This window comes from Halichoerus grypus, chromosome 1, assembly GCF_964656455.1.
Source record: "Halichoerus grypus chromosome 1, mHalGry1.hap1.1, whole genome shotgun sequence".
In the NCBI taxonomy this organism is placed as follows: Eukaryota; Metazoa; Chordata; class Mammalia; order Carnivora; family Phocidae; genus Halichoerus; species Halichoerus grypus.
The window spans coordinates 97259851-97274264 of NC_135712.1; the positions used below are offsets into that span (position 1 = coordinate 97259851).

Consider the following 14414-nt stretch of genomic DNA (forward strand, 5'->3'; position numbering starts at 1 on the left):
CATGGTAATTCGAAAAAAACTTTATGCAAAATAGCTGACATATTTCCAGACACATATTACAGGTAACACTGCCAAATAAAGTACAGGATACCTAGTTAAATGTGAATTTCAGCTAAACAACAAATAATTCTTCTTAGTGTTAAGCATGTCCCATAAATTTGCACAGGGCATACTATACTGAAAGAATTAAATTACGTGTTGTTGAGCTAAACAACAAATTCATATTTAACTGGGAGTTCTGTTCTGTTGTTGTCCTGTTTCATTCTTGCTAAATCTGGTAACTCTAACTGTAAGTCAGATGGCCTACACAAAGTGTTCTCAGTTGGAGCAGGGTTTGGCAAAAGCTGAGAAAGGTGTCAGAGGGAAGTTCGGCAAAGGGCCCATTAAGTCAGTAGGAAAAACAGAAGGAAATACAGAACATTGTAGTGAGGTGGCCCTCACAACTGTATCAGACCAGCAGGGCTTGGAGAATGGGGCTTTCAAGGGACACCCTGCATTTCTAAAGTCCTGGCTACATTTCTCAGGATTAGCTCTAGGGCTAGACAGGGCTCAGTTTGCAAGTTTAGGATTTAAGTGTCCTGAGCTGAGGTAAGTAAGGATTAACGTCATAAGGGCAAAAGTTGATCTAAATATTAACATTAGAACAGAAATAAGATTTTCTTCTCCCTCAGCCTGAATCTCCAAAGCTCTGAGTATGCATTTGAGTTTGTTTTATTGTTTATTTTTGAATCTTTTACTCTCCTTTTCCACCTAAGAAAAGATAACCTCTGGGAAATGAATGTTTTATAAAATAATACAATTTATTCATGAAGACCTTTTTTTTAAGACTTTTGAATCATATTAATGAACCCTGAAATAAAGAATGAGGGGAAAATAACATAAACCAGAAAACACATTATTTGCAGGATTTTCAAACTAATTCTATTTACAACACTGGAGTTTGCAATCTCAAATTTCATTTTCAAATTATTTATTACTAGAAATAACAATTTACAATTCTCTGCTTACTTATAAATTTGAGTTATTAGAAATAAATTATTCAGACCTTGTAATTATATAAGGGGTTTTATTACAAAGTAAACATTGTGGAAGTCAAAGAAACCTAACGGTTATAAAATTGATTAAAATTCAAGGAAGTACAAGTCCTAATCTTGTCATCTCCATCAAATTTGGGTTCAGATATTCTATTACTTGGGATTATAATAGACTATGTGTAAATTAAGATTGGCTTTTTGATCTCTACCTAAATTATTACAATGAGCCACATTGATTGTTTTATACCTTCTCTATTTAATTACGTTCCTTTTCTACTATTAGTACAATAGAGATCATTTATATGTAATGAATAAGTAACGTAACAGTGAGAAAAATTATTAACTTTTAAACATTAAATTGACCATCATCTTTATAATTGGCCTTTCTTATGTTAAGACATTTACAGAAAATTGGTTTAAAACTTACGAATTTATATTTATTGTCAAATAACAAAGATGAAACAATTTCGTAACAAGTTTGATGTCCTTTATTTAAGGGAAAACAATCCATGGGTTGGGGGGAGTTTACAGTGCCTATCTATCAAGCAGTGGAGCATTCTTCCCCAGGGATGTTTGGGCAAGAGCAAGTTTTCTAGAGCTTTAGAAGCAACAACATGGAGATAGGACTTTACTGGCTGGGTTTACATATCCAACTTTATTTAGAAAGATCAAGAAACAAAAGAAATAAGCCAAGAGTTAGCTTGGTACTGGGAATCAGCTGACTGGATGTTTCTGGTCAAGTGGAGTACTTACAGGGACACAAAAACTATCTGAGTTTGTTTTGCTGACCTAGCACCCCAAGCAGAAACAACTCCCATTTTGGGGTTAGAAATTTATTTTAACATTGTGTTTTAGCTTTCTTTTCTTCTTCATTTTTTGGACTAGGGAAAGACTTTGTGTAAATAAGTGAATCTAAATGGTAGATTAATTATGGTTTAAATAGAATATGCTCTCAATCTGCTTTTCATTGTGATTAAAGTTAAAGATCACTTACCTTTATTTTGGAAAGCAGTATTGACTTTACCAAATATTGGTATACATATTCAAGTTCTCTCATTGTGAACCTACTCTTGATATAATCAGATATCTACAAATGGAAAATAAGATGGAAATATCAGAATTGATCTTCAATCTTTAGTGATTAGGAACCAAAAATTATTTACTTAATAAGGAAGAAAACCAGAAGAGATAAAAGATGATTGTAGGAAAATGATCAACACAAATATTTGACAATTCAATACCTAAAAGAATATAAAAATTATTTCAACATCAAAAAGATTCTACCTACAAAGTATCTTTGAAATTGTATTGGTAAATCATCAAAGTGAACTTATTTCTTGTTTATCAACATGCCATAGAGCACTGACTGATCATAATTTTGCAGTTTGTATTGTTTAATTCACAGTAGCTTCTCTTTCTATCATTTTTTTATCCTGGTAAAAAAAAAGTTTTGAACGAAAACCCTGACAAAAAATATATGCGGAGAATATATTGAATAGCTGAAAATGAAAGTAAAGATTGTCTAGCAATTAGAGAATTGTGGAAATCCTATGCCATTATGAAGAGCATCTGAACATGTTTAATAACTTGAAATGATAAATAACAGGGAAAGGGGGTCTAAACAAAATCTGGAGGAACTAATGCCGATGTTCAATGCTTTGCAGCACAGTCTGTTCATGACTACAGTATACTCCCTATTTAAGAAGGCACACCATCCCACACTATTAGAGTGCATGCCTATTCACCGTATTATGTTTCTGTCTATGGAGTATTAGTTAAACATTTTTCATCATGGGAAAATACCACATTAAAGACCGTGCAAATAAATAACAGTTATATTATAAATAACTAGTAAACAAATACATACGGAAACATTTATGTAAAATATTTAATTTTCTTTTTTATTTCTCTGGTCCTCTAGATTAGTTGAGTTATGAACACAATGCAAGAGATAAATTAAAAAGAAATAAAGATACTATAATCCACAAAATTAGAAATGCCTATCTAAACACAGTTTAAAATTTGAACATGCTGTTTATTTGAAACTATAATAGTTTTATAGTTTTCCTATATCTAGCATGTGAAATAAGTGTAACTAGATTATCATGTCAACAAGAGCAAATTAATAACTAAAACTTAAACATAGAATATAAATGGTGATAAATACGTTTGTATTTCAAGATTTGTAGTAGAACAACAAAAAAGTAAAAGATTTATGAGATCCAGCTTTTATCCAGTTATGGATTCATATCTAAGAAATCTTTGGATGAGGGTATTATAGTATTTTTTTCTTTTCAAACTGTTTAACTATTCTAAAATTGTACATTTCAGATGTGGTACCAAAGTGTTAAGAATGGATAAAGACCAAAATTATTTATTTATATATATAAATATATATATAAATTATATTTATATAAATTTCTGTTTGTTCCTGATAAATTACCTGTTCTTGAAAGTTGGTATTCACAGGGACTTCAGGATCCAGCCTGAACATACTCTGAACTTTTGAACCAATCTATATTAAAAAGAGTTTATAGAGAATGAATGACAAGGAGAAGAAAGGAAATAAAGGAAACTTTCTCAGGTTTCTAGCTCTGGACTCAGTGCTTTCACATATTAACCCACTTGATTTCCATAACAAATTTGCTAAGATGTTATTATCTCTACTAATTAAATGAAGAGATGGGGTGAGTTAAGTTGGGCAAAGTCAAATGGCTGGACATGATTTGAAATGAGAAATTTGAGGAAGTTGTTCTGACACCAAAGCCCATTTCTTTCCACTAGATCACCTAACCAACTTGTCACTCTAGATTTTACTGTTTTAACTATTATTTTCTAATCCCCATTCTGCTCAGTACTTACTCATAATTCCGGGCTGAGACTGGCACTCCACAAAATAAGAAGGTAAAACAAGGGTGCCTGGGTGGCTCAGTCGGTTAAGTGTCTGCCTTCTGATCAGGTCATGATGCCGGGGTCCTGGGGTGGAGTCCCAAGTCAGGCTCTACTCAGCGGGCTTCTCCCTTTCCCTCTCTCTCTCTGTGTGCTCACTCTTTCTCTCTCTCTCAAATAAATAAATAAAATCTTAAAAAAAAAAAAAAAAGGGAAGGTAAAACAATGGCTATCCATGTAGCCTCCCATCTTGCTGAGGAAATAATGTCTTAATTATCAGATTAAATTGTCTTTATTTCAAATTTACAAATTAAAATTTTAATGCTAAAAACAGAAATCCAAAAAGGGAATTTTTGAAGAGAAAATCAAATTAATTTCTTTAGCCAGTTGAGGGTTTTTGTTTTGTTTTGTTTTTTTGTAGGTGTAGAGAATTCAGTTATTACTGAAACATTACCATTGTCTGTTCATGCAAGACTTCTCTCATGTCAGAAAAATTATTTTATTATTTTTCCACTTAGGCCACATTCTTGAATCTCCCCGTCATGAGCACACCATGAAGGCTCACACAACAAGTTGTGTCTTTCCACAGTATCAGCTTTATTCAATCATAAAGCAAAATTAATCACAATTATAAAGCAGGTTCAGGATCGCAAATTCAATGACAATTCACTATGTGATAAAACTTGGCCTCTTACACAGCACACAGAGCAGGACATTAGACAAACCACACAACCAACGAGATAACAGAGGGTGCAGGAAGTTAACTGAACCAAGCACAAAGTTAGTCCGTAGGCGCACAGTTGAGATAAGGCCTCGTCTGGCCCAGGTCAGCTCTGGGCACCTACTGCTTCTGATGTTCAAGCAGTGAAGGATCTCAGTTCTGTTCGGGGATCAGTCGAACAGAGCTTTCAGTGGTAGTTGCCTTTTTTAAGTGGTCAGACATAAGTCAGGTCTGAAGAGTCAGACAGTTTGCTGCCAAAATCCTCCCATTTTTAAAGGGATTTAATTGGTCTTGGGCCCCTGCAGACCTCCTCTGGTTCTGCTCATCATCAGTTCTGGGGTGTCAGCTGATGCTGGTCCTGAAAATATCTTTTAACTGCCGTACCTTTAACTGCTTGTGTCATTGCTTGACATGAGAGACTCCACTGTGCTCTCTACACCCCCACACACTTACACTGTGTTGGGCATGTTTGCACAAGGTGGGGCATCTGTTCATGAATATATAGGTAGATACGTCTTCACTTTTGTTTTAGATTGTTGTCCTTTGGTATTAAATGAAAATTTAGTTAAAAGAAGAATTAGGGGGCGCCTGGGTGGCTCAGATGGTTAAGCGTCTGCCTTCGGCTCAGGTCATGATCTCCAGATCCTGGGATCGAGCCCCATATCGGGCTCCCAGCTCGGCAGGGAGTCTGCTTCTCCCTCTCTCTCTGCCTCTCCCCTGCTTGTAATCTCTCTGTCTCTCCCTCTCTCTCAAATAAATAAATAAAATCTTTAAAAATTTTAAGAAAAAGAAATTAGACCTCCACTTGCATATGCAGTTATTTCTAATTTCACCTTTTCTGTGACGATTGTAACTGCATATTAAATGGAGATCTAAATCTCTCAACTTTAGATTCATTTGCAATTTGGGTCTTCCACTTCCAGCAAGATTGCTTCATTTCTTGAGTTGGTATATTCTACTAATTAATATTTAATATTGTTGCTGTTATCATGACTGATTCTTTTTAAAAAATAATGATTTATGGTATCTATTTTAGCTTTAATTGTGTAGCTTTATTTTTATCATCACTATGAAATAAATGTCAGTCAATTTAACTCATAACTCTAAAGTAAAATGTTTTGTTTTTCAAAAAAAGGGGTACTCACTAACTGCGTGTTTTAATGCATTAACACTGAGTTCACTGTTTCTAGTCTTCCAAAAGTTTCCCCTTACTTTTATCTTCTGATGTTTCCACAGTCTGTCCTTTGAGCTAAGAGCTCCACACCAAGAACAAAACTTTTTAAAAGAGACAGAAGGAATAACACCTTGCTTCAAATACTGCTAAGGATACTAATACCTAACAACTTACTATTAATTTCAAGTGGAGGAACTTGATTCTCCGAATTGCCACCCAGGCAGGGCTGATGACACTGTGCATCTTACTCCCAGTGGCTAGTGGTATTTGTCCCACTTTCACACACTAGCCTCAAAACTGAAACGCTGGCAACAAAATAACACACCCAAGGAGAAAATAGAAACAAATGTTGTAAAGTGAGAAAACTATGCAAAGTATAGGGAGAATCCATCAAAATACATTAGCATACAAATGAAGGAAGTGTAAGTACTAGGAATCTGCACACTTCTAAGACACTAAATATACTTAGATATTCTGAGTGGCGCCATAGTCTTCTCAGTACAGACAATATGGAAAACTTTCATAAACATTTGCTGTGTGAATTGGAATCAGCTGCTAGAAAATCACTACTTGAACAGAAAAATATTATCCTTAATTCATGCTGAGTATAACTATAGATAATAAAACTGTTATTATCAGAGATTTATTTTTAAAAATTCAGCATGCAAGAATATAGCCTGCCTGAAACTTACTATTTTTGTCTCCAAAACAAATATCAATTTCTATAATTGATGTAAAACTAGAGATTTTTTTTCAAAATCACCTAATACAATGTCTATCATATAGTAAGCATGATTAAGAACAGTAATTTTTAATATTATTGATAATCATAAATATAGGTATCATCCAAGGAATGTTTAAAACTCTACTAACTTCTTTAAAATACCAAACAAATAGGGGCATTTTCCAATAAATTATGATAACAAAAGAATACTTAGCTTGGTAGCACTTTTTTTTTTCAAGATTTTATTTATTTATTTGAGAGGGAGAGAGAGAGAGAGAGAGAGCAAGAACAAGGGGAAGGAGAAGCAGGCTCCCCGGGGAGCAAGGAGCCCAATGTGGGACTCGATCCCAGGACCTTGGGATCATGACCTGAGTGAAGGCAGATGCTTAACCAACTGAGCCACCCAGGCACACCCACTTTTTGTTTTTGAAGCTTAACAGTTCAGGAAATTTAACTAAGTGCCATGCTCTACTAGACATGCTTAAAGTCAACTTTTACTATTATAAGTTTGATAATCACAAAAACCATGTCACTTTTCTTAGAGAATTTGTCATATTATGTACTTTACTTTGGAAGATACTATAATATGAAAGTATGCTGTGCTTGGATTATAAAAATGCATGGTAATATGGATGAGATAGTTAGAGGAAAATATACCCAACAAATATTGGCCTTATGTACCCTTGCTAAACTTATGCTAAACATGAGCATTGGATCTAAACAGTTATGCATGTGCGATTATATAGATATATACAAAATGGGAAGTAAGATTTTTATTTTATTTTATTTTATTTAAGTTCAATTAATTAACAAATAGCATATTATTAGTTTCAGAGGTAGGGAAGTAACATTTTTTTTTTTTAAGATTTTATTTATTTATTTGACAGAGAAAGAGAGAGCACAAGTAGGCAGAGTGGCAGGCAGAGGGAGAGGGAGAGGCAGGCTCTCTGCTGAGCAGGGAGCCAGACGTGGGGCTTGATCCCAGGACCCCAGGATCATGACCTGAGCCGAAGGCAGCCGCTTAACCAAGTGAGCCACGCAGGCGCCCTGGGAAGTAACATATTTTAAAGCATCTTGAATGCCAAAAAAAATCTTTAAAATCTACTCATTCGTCCTATGTTCTTATTATATAACAACAACAACAACAAAAACTTGAAAAATGTCCTGTATTTAAGTTGTATTTAGTATGCCACACAAGAGAGCCATGAATATTCAAATTTGGCAACAGTGTGGTCTTGACCTAAAAGTTGAAAAAGAATTCAAAGTTTTTTAATTGAAACCACATAGAAATTGGGTTTCGTTATTTTTTGTACCTATTTTCAGTTATACGGGCTTAATGTTATCCATCCACCTCCCCAAATAGCCCACATAAAATGATAGTTGTTTCTATAAGATTACAGTGTTGGGGGCGTCTGGGTGGCTCAGATGGTTAAGCGTCTGCCTTTGGCTCAGGTCATGATCCCAGGGTCCTGGGATCAAGTCCCGCATCGGGCTCCCTGCTCAGTGCAGAGCCTGCTTCTGCCTCTCCCTCTGCCATTCCCTCTGCTTGTGCTCTTCTGTCTATCTCTCTGTCAAATAAAAAAAAAAAAAAAAAAAAAAGATTACAGTGTTCGAGTCACATTACTCTTCTCTAATTTAACAACTGAGTTTTGCATACTCAATCAACACAGCCACGGGAAGAACCCAGTTTGGTCATTAAAACAATCAGAACAATATTTCATCCATTTTGACTATTATTCAGGCAGATTAAAATAAACTACATAATCATTATTGTCGTGATATGATTACACCATTATTTGGGCATCTGGTTCTAGTCCCTCTCTGCTTCATACAATATTATGAACAAAAAATTATGATTATAAAAAATCAAATATTTTATATTAAATTTTACCCCACATCTCTATAATATTTTATAATTTATTCACTGAAAAAACCTTTGAGCACTAATTATAAGCCAGGCACCGTGCTAAATGCTGTAGAGTCAATAGAAATAAACTGCAGAAAAAATGCAGTCCTACCATCGAGGAGATACCACTTACTGCTGAAAGAAAGCAGCAAATAGCAATTTACCATGCACAGTGATAAGGGCTACACCATGAATGAAAAATAGACTTCTGTGGAATACAACTTAGAAGGACCTCGAGTCAGTCGTAGGGTCTTATGGAAACCTTTCTCAAGGAGAGAATCCTTTGGGAGGATGAAATAGTATTTGCAAAGACCCAAAGGTGAGAGAAAGGGCAAGAGAAAATAAGGCAGGCAGGTGTGGGGAGACATGAGTCTGGAGAGACATGCAGAAACCAGTTCATAAATGTGTCAACCCTACTAGTTTGGGATCATATCAGAAGGGTACCATGTGGAAATATTTTGTTTTGTTGCTTCTTTGTTTGTTTAAGTCTGGGTAGAATACTATTAAATTAGCATTTTAGTAAGATCAACCCGTCTGCAGGGAAAAAGATGGCCTAGAGATGAGCAAGAAAGGTGATGGGGAATATGATTTGGAGATATGTTTCAATCATCCAGGGCAACAATAAAAAGCATAGATTAGAAGGGTTCTGTTGAGAATGAAAAGACCAGTCAGATGCTAGATTTGAGAGGTTCGGTAGATATAAGTCTTAGGTGAGATATAAAGGGTATTGGAGAAGAAGGAGAAATCAATGAATGTTACCCAGTTTTCTGACTCAACTAGCCAGGGTCTCTTCCTGAGTTAGGTACATGTGGATGACAGGGTTAAATTGATGTCAGCCCTTCATACATTGAGTTAGTGCCTATGAAACACCCAAGGGAATAGGTTGATAGGTACTTGGATATAAATAGTAATTTAATCAACCAAATTGGGTGTGATCACTAAGATATTTTATGTACAATGAGAACCTATGATACTTGACAATAACCAACGTTAGGGAGGACAAAAAGGAAAAGGAGCCTAAAATTCAGAGTAGGAAGGAGTGGCTAGAAAATTAGAAGGAAAAAAAGAAAATAAGAAATTTGTAGTGTTTCTAAAAGAAATGGAAATAAATTTCTTAAAAAGAAAGGTAAAGAATTAGCAAAATAAGCACCAAAAAAATGACCTTTATATTTAATGATCTAGGTCATTGGTGTCATTCATCTGTGCTGTATCTTAGATCTTCCAGAATCACTTGAAAAGAGATAAATGTCTCTTCTTCTGCCTATATACATATGAGTATGCAAGCATTAAATATTCAAAATATGTAACAAAACATCTTATACCACTATGAAATAATCTTGTGTTTAAAATCCCTTTGGAAATGTATTTGTGTGTCTATAATAACCTATACTGAAATATGCAATAATCAAATTTTCACTTTTTCTAAGCTTCCAAACCCCTCCAATTATCCCTTCTGGGATTCCAGTCTGGCAACAAAATTCATTGCAGTTTCAGTTTTTAAACATTTCCTTCATTCTTTGGCATTAACTGATATCTGGCTGATCCTGAAGATTCTATTTTACCTTCAGCCCATTCAAGTGATGGCTGTCTTTATTCCAGTATTCATGTACCACAGAGTTGTAAAATATCTACCTGAATGCTCATCACCATTTCTGAAACATCATTCCTTCCACATCCCTCAGAATAATTCAAGTCTGAAGCAAATACTATGAAACACTGTCAAACTATGCTACCCACTCCCCATTCTTGCTGTAGTCATCTGCTTAAATCCTAGTGAATCCTACTCATTCACTGGAGAATTCTAGCATCTGGCATACTTGCCTTCTCTCTACCATAAATCACATAAGCATTTTTAATTATTTTGGTGTTCATAACAGTAATCCATCCAATGCTTTGACTCATTCAATCTTTCTCACCTGCAGGAATCACAGCTCTATTTATGTCTAAATATACAATTGCAACCAAACAGTTTAATGTGCCTGTAAACACACACACACACACACACACACACACACACACACACACACTGTGCTAATAAATTCAAGACTTTAAATTCAAGATCTTTAATGTTGCCTGGAATTAAATGTCGCTAGCCAATTTATTTCTCCAGCTTTTCTGGAGAATATATTTTCTCACTCTTCAAAGCTTAAAAATTCCTCTTCCAGTCACACTTTCAGTTATAAACTTGCATTTTACACACACACACACACACACACACACACACACATACACACCCAGACTCAGTCAGCTCACCAAATCAACCTATCAGAATTCATGCTTATGTACCCTACCTTCCTCCTTCTGCAGTTAACGTTTTGTCTCCCATCCCCCCTGTAAGTGGGATTCTGTAGAGCCCATCCACTCATGACTATGCAAGAACTTAGCTCTTAAAATTATTTTCCTTCTCTTTCATCATCATTTATTTCTCTATATATCATTCCCATTGTTTTATTAGTGTATAATATCTCTCATCTTAAAAAAAGACTTCACATTGTTCAATAGCTACTTTCTCATTTTCTTATTCTCTTTGACAACAAAACTCTCTACATGAGTTCTCTCTACCAATTGCCTACTTTTCTTTTTCTCATTCTATATTTAAACTATTCCATTACCCCAGTCACCTCAAATTGACTGCTCTCATAATGGTCAGCAAATTATATAATCATTTCTCAATCTTCTTGCTAAACCTGTCACCAGTGTTTGATCTTGCTGCCTTCTTTCCTCCTGGAAGCATCTTCTCCAGTTGGGTCCTGTGAACCGAGCCATGGCCAGGCTTTGTCTAACCTTTCCAAACCTATTTTTGTCCTCTCTGGTGTTTCTTCTCTTCTCACATCTGCATGTTGTAGTGTTTCCAAACTTAGTCCTTGGACGTGTTCTCTTTTCTGTACATTTTCATCCCATAGGTGATCCCATCCAGTTTCATCCCTTTAACTACCATCAATATACCAATGACTTCCAAAGTTGTATCTGTAGCGCAGACCTCTCCCTGAACCCCTAGACCTTATGTCTGTATCTGTTTAGGTATTTAGTAATATCATAAACTAAAGAGCTATAATTTTCTTGTAATATTCTCCTCACAGGCTTTCTCATCTCAGTTAAGAACAACTCCATTCTTCCATTTGCCTAAGCCCCAAATCTCAGGATCAATGTTGCTGTCTCCCTTTTTATCCTTCCCCACATCCAGGTTGTCAGTAAATTCTGTCAGCTTACCTGTAAGAAAATAACCAAGCCAGAATTCTCTTGAAGAGTACATGTTGTTTATAATGATTAATGCTCATTGCGTATCTTTGAATCTAAAATAGTCATAAATAGAGCCTGGGCATTCAGTGATATTAAGAAATTATTGTTAAGTTTATTAGGTATGACAGTGTTGTTTTGGCTAAGTAGGAATATGTCCATTTCAGGGAGAGGGAGATGCATACTACATTGATTAGGTGAAGAATGTAGTGTCGGTACTACAGCATAAAACAAATAAACAGAAGGAGTTTAGGACTCTTGACTGCCTCACTGCTACTCCTTTGGTTCAAACCATATCATTTCCCACATGTATTTTTCTCTAGCTTTCTGCCTGGTGTTTGTTTTCTTGTGTTCGCTCAAACTTCGTCTCTTCTCAGCACAGCGTCTCCATTCCACACCATGCTTGTTCCTCGCTGTTTCTTGAACATATGGGGCACACTCAATACATTTATCCTCAGAACTTGTGCAGAGTTCTTCCTCACTGATCTGTTTGCCTCCTTCTCCAGATATTTGCATGAATATACCCTTCATTTTCTTCAGGTCGGTCAAAAGTCACCTTTTCATGGGAGCCTTTCCTGGCTGTCTTAACACATTCTCAATTTTCTATGCATTTAACATTTTCCTTCTCTACACGTTTGTCCTCTTCACACGTATTATTTAGCAGATTGACCTTATTCATCATTTTGCTCTCCCACCAATATATAAGATCCGGAAAAATAGGGGTTTTGTTTATTTTGCTCAGAACTGTATATCCAGTACCTGTAACATTGTTGGGCACATAATAGGTATTCAATGAACAATTGTTCAATGGAGTAAAGAAGTAATTGAATGGATTCTTCTCGACTTCCCTAAGCGCTAAAGCTCTCCAGAGCTTAGTTCTCAGATCTCTTCCCTTTTCTTTTTCTATTCTTTTCCCTAAGTAATCTCATCTATTTCTATGATGTTAAGCACTATATATATGTTCATTAATTCCATTTGTAGGTCTGTAAATGTCTCTTATGTGTATAAGTTGCTCAAAATCTAAACCTTCCCTATCTTTAAATCCTTATTTTCTTCATCAGCAAATTCTATCGGCTCAATCTTCAAAATAGATCCAAATATAACTTAGGTCTCACTGTTTCAGATACAAGCCTGTTCTCTACCACCGATGTACCTATTCTGGTGTACTACAATAGCTAGTCTCCCTGGTCCCTCCGTTGTCTCTTTATAGTTTATTCTCCTTCTTTATAGTTGCAGTCATCTTTTCAAAATGTTAGCCAGATCTCGTCGCTGCCTAGATAATAGCTCTCTAGTGATTTCTTCTTTTATCTAGAATAAAATCTAAATTTCTTATCATTATCTAAAAGGGCCTATATGACATGTTCTTTGGCTATCTCTATTAAGATTCTCTCCCTGCTTACTATTCTCCAGCCAACCTTGTGGTCCTCTTGAGATCACTTATTAAAAATGTATGGATAAACAGGCTCTGAGAAGTTGAATAACATCATGCAAGTTCAAGCCGTTTTTAGTAGTAGAGTCTGGTTTCAAGGCTTGTGATTTCAAACCATGTATTATGCAGCCCCTCAGGGTGTAATGTGATACTGGGAGCAAGTTGGGGACATTAATTGAATCTGAGAACACAGAGAGTGACTTTGTGGAGTTTAAATATGGTGTGGTCCCATAGAGTTGAAGGAAAAGCAGAATTATAAATGTAGGTGTATATGCAGTGGCTGGGATTTCATGACTAGAGCCCAGTAAGGTGTTGTGGATGAAAGAATGTGGAGAGAGACCTATGAGATCATCATGTACAAGAATAGTTAAAACTGAGAATGGATACATTTGTCAAGGGAGTGGATAGAGGCGGAAAGAAAATTGGAGTCAAAGTTATCCCTTGTAAGCCCAGAACCAAATAGCAGTTTGATTTTTAAGATATTGCAAACATTTGAATAACAAGGTCTTACTTGCCTCTGGAATATTGGATCACAATGACAGTGACTGTAAAGATAGGGAAGAGGACATATACCTTGACCAAAATCTCTAGGTGAGAGTGTGCAATTTTAAAAAGTCCTGCAAATAAATCTGAACAACCCCTAAATAGATGTGTCTCCTTATCACTACCGTTTTCTCCTCTCTTATTCTCTTCCCATTAAGAATCACTGCTTTAACAAGATGAAACCAGAGAGAGAGAGACAAACCATAACAGACTCAATCTCCCGAAACAAACTGAGGGTTGCTGGAGTGGTGCAGGGTGGGAGGAATAGGGTGGCTGGGTGATAGACATTGGGGAAGGTATGTGCTATGGTGAGCACTGTGATTTGTGTTAAGACTGATGAATCACAGACCTCTACCCCTGAAACAAATAATACATTATATGTTAATGAAAAAAAAAAAAAAAAGAATCACTGCTCTATAGCTTAGGAGACAGAAACACACTTAAAATATTTTTTTCAAGCTACACAGACAAAATGCAAGTTAATATAAGATAAAATGATGATAGTAGCAAAAGAAACATAAAAATATGTATTTAATTAAAACTGTGTCATGGGGGTGCCTAGGTGGCTCAGTCGGTTAAGCATCCAACTCCTGATTTAGGATGAGGTCATGATTTCAGGGTCCTGAGATTGAGCCCATGTCAGGCTTCACACTTAGCAAGGAGTCTGCTGGATATTCTTTCTTCATCCTCCTCCCCTACCCATGCTTAAAAAAAAAAAAAAAAAAAAAAGTGCTATCATGGATAACATGCTCATCAG

The 14414-nt window shown here is 35.7% G+C and overlaps 1 protein-coding gene and 1 long non-coding RNA gene across 3 annotated transcripts in view; one reads left to right on the forward strand and one right to left on the reverse strand.

Moving 5' to 3' along the window:
* Positions 1 to 14414, reverse strand: part of LOC118520346 (uncharacterized) — a 593589-nt gene that overhangs the window by 66679 nt on the left and 512496 nt on the right. The gene's annotated exons all lie outside the window — the stretch shown is intronic.
* BCHE (butyrylcholinesterase) overlaps positions 1 to 14414 on the forward strand; it is a 61160-nt gene that overhangs the window by 22819 nt on the left and 23927 nt on the right. The window lies entirely within an intron of this gene.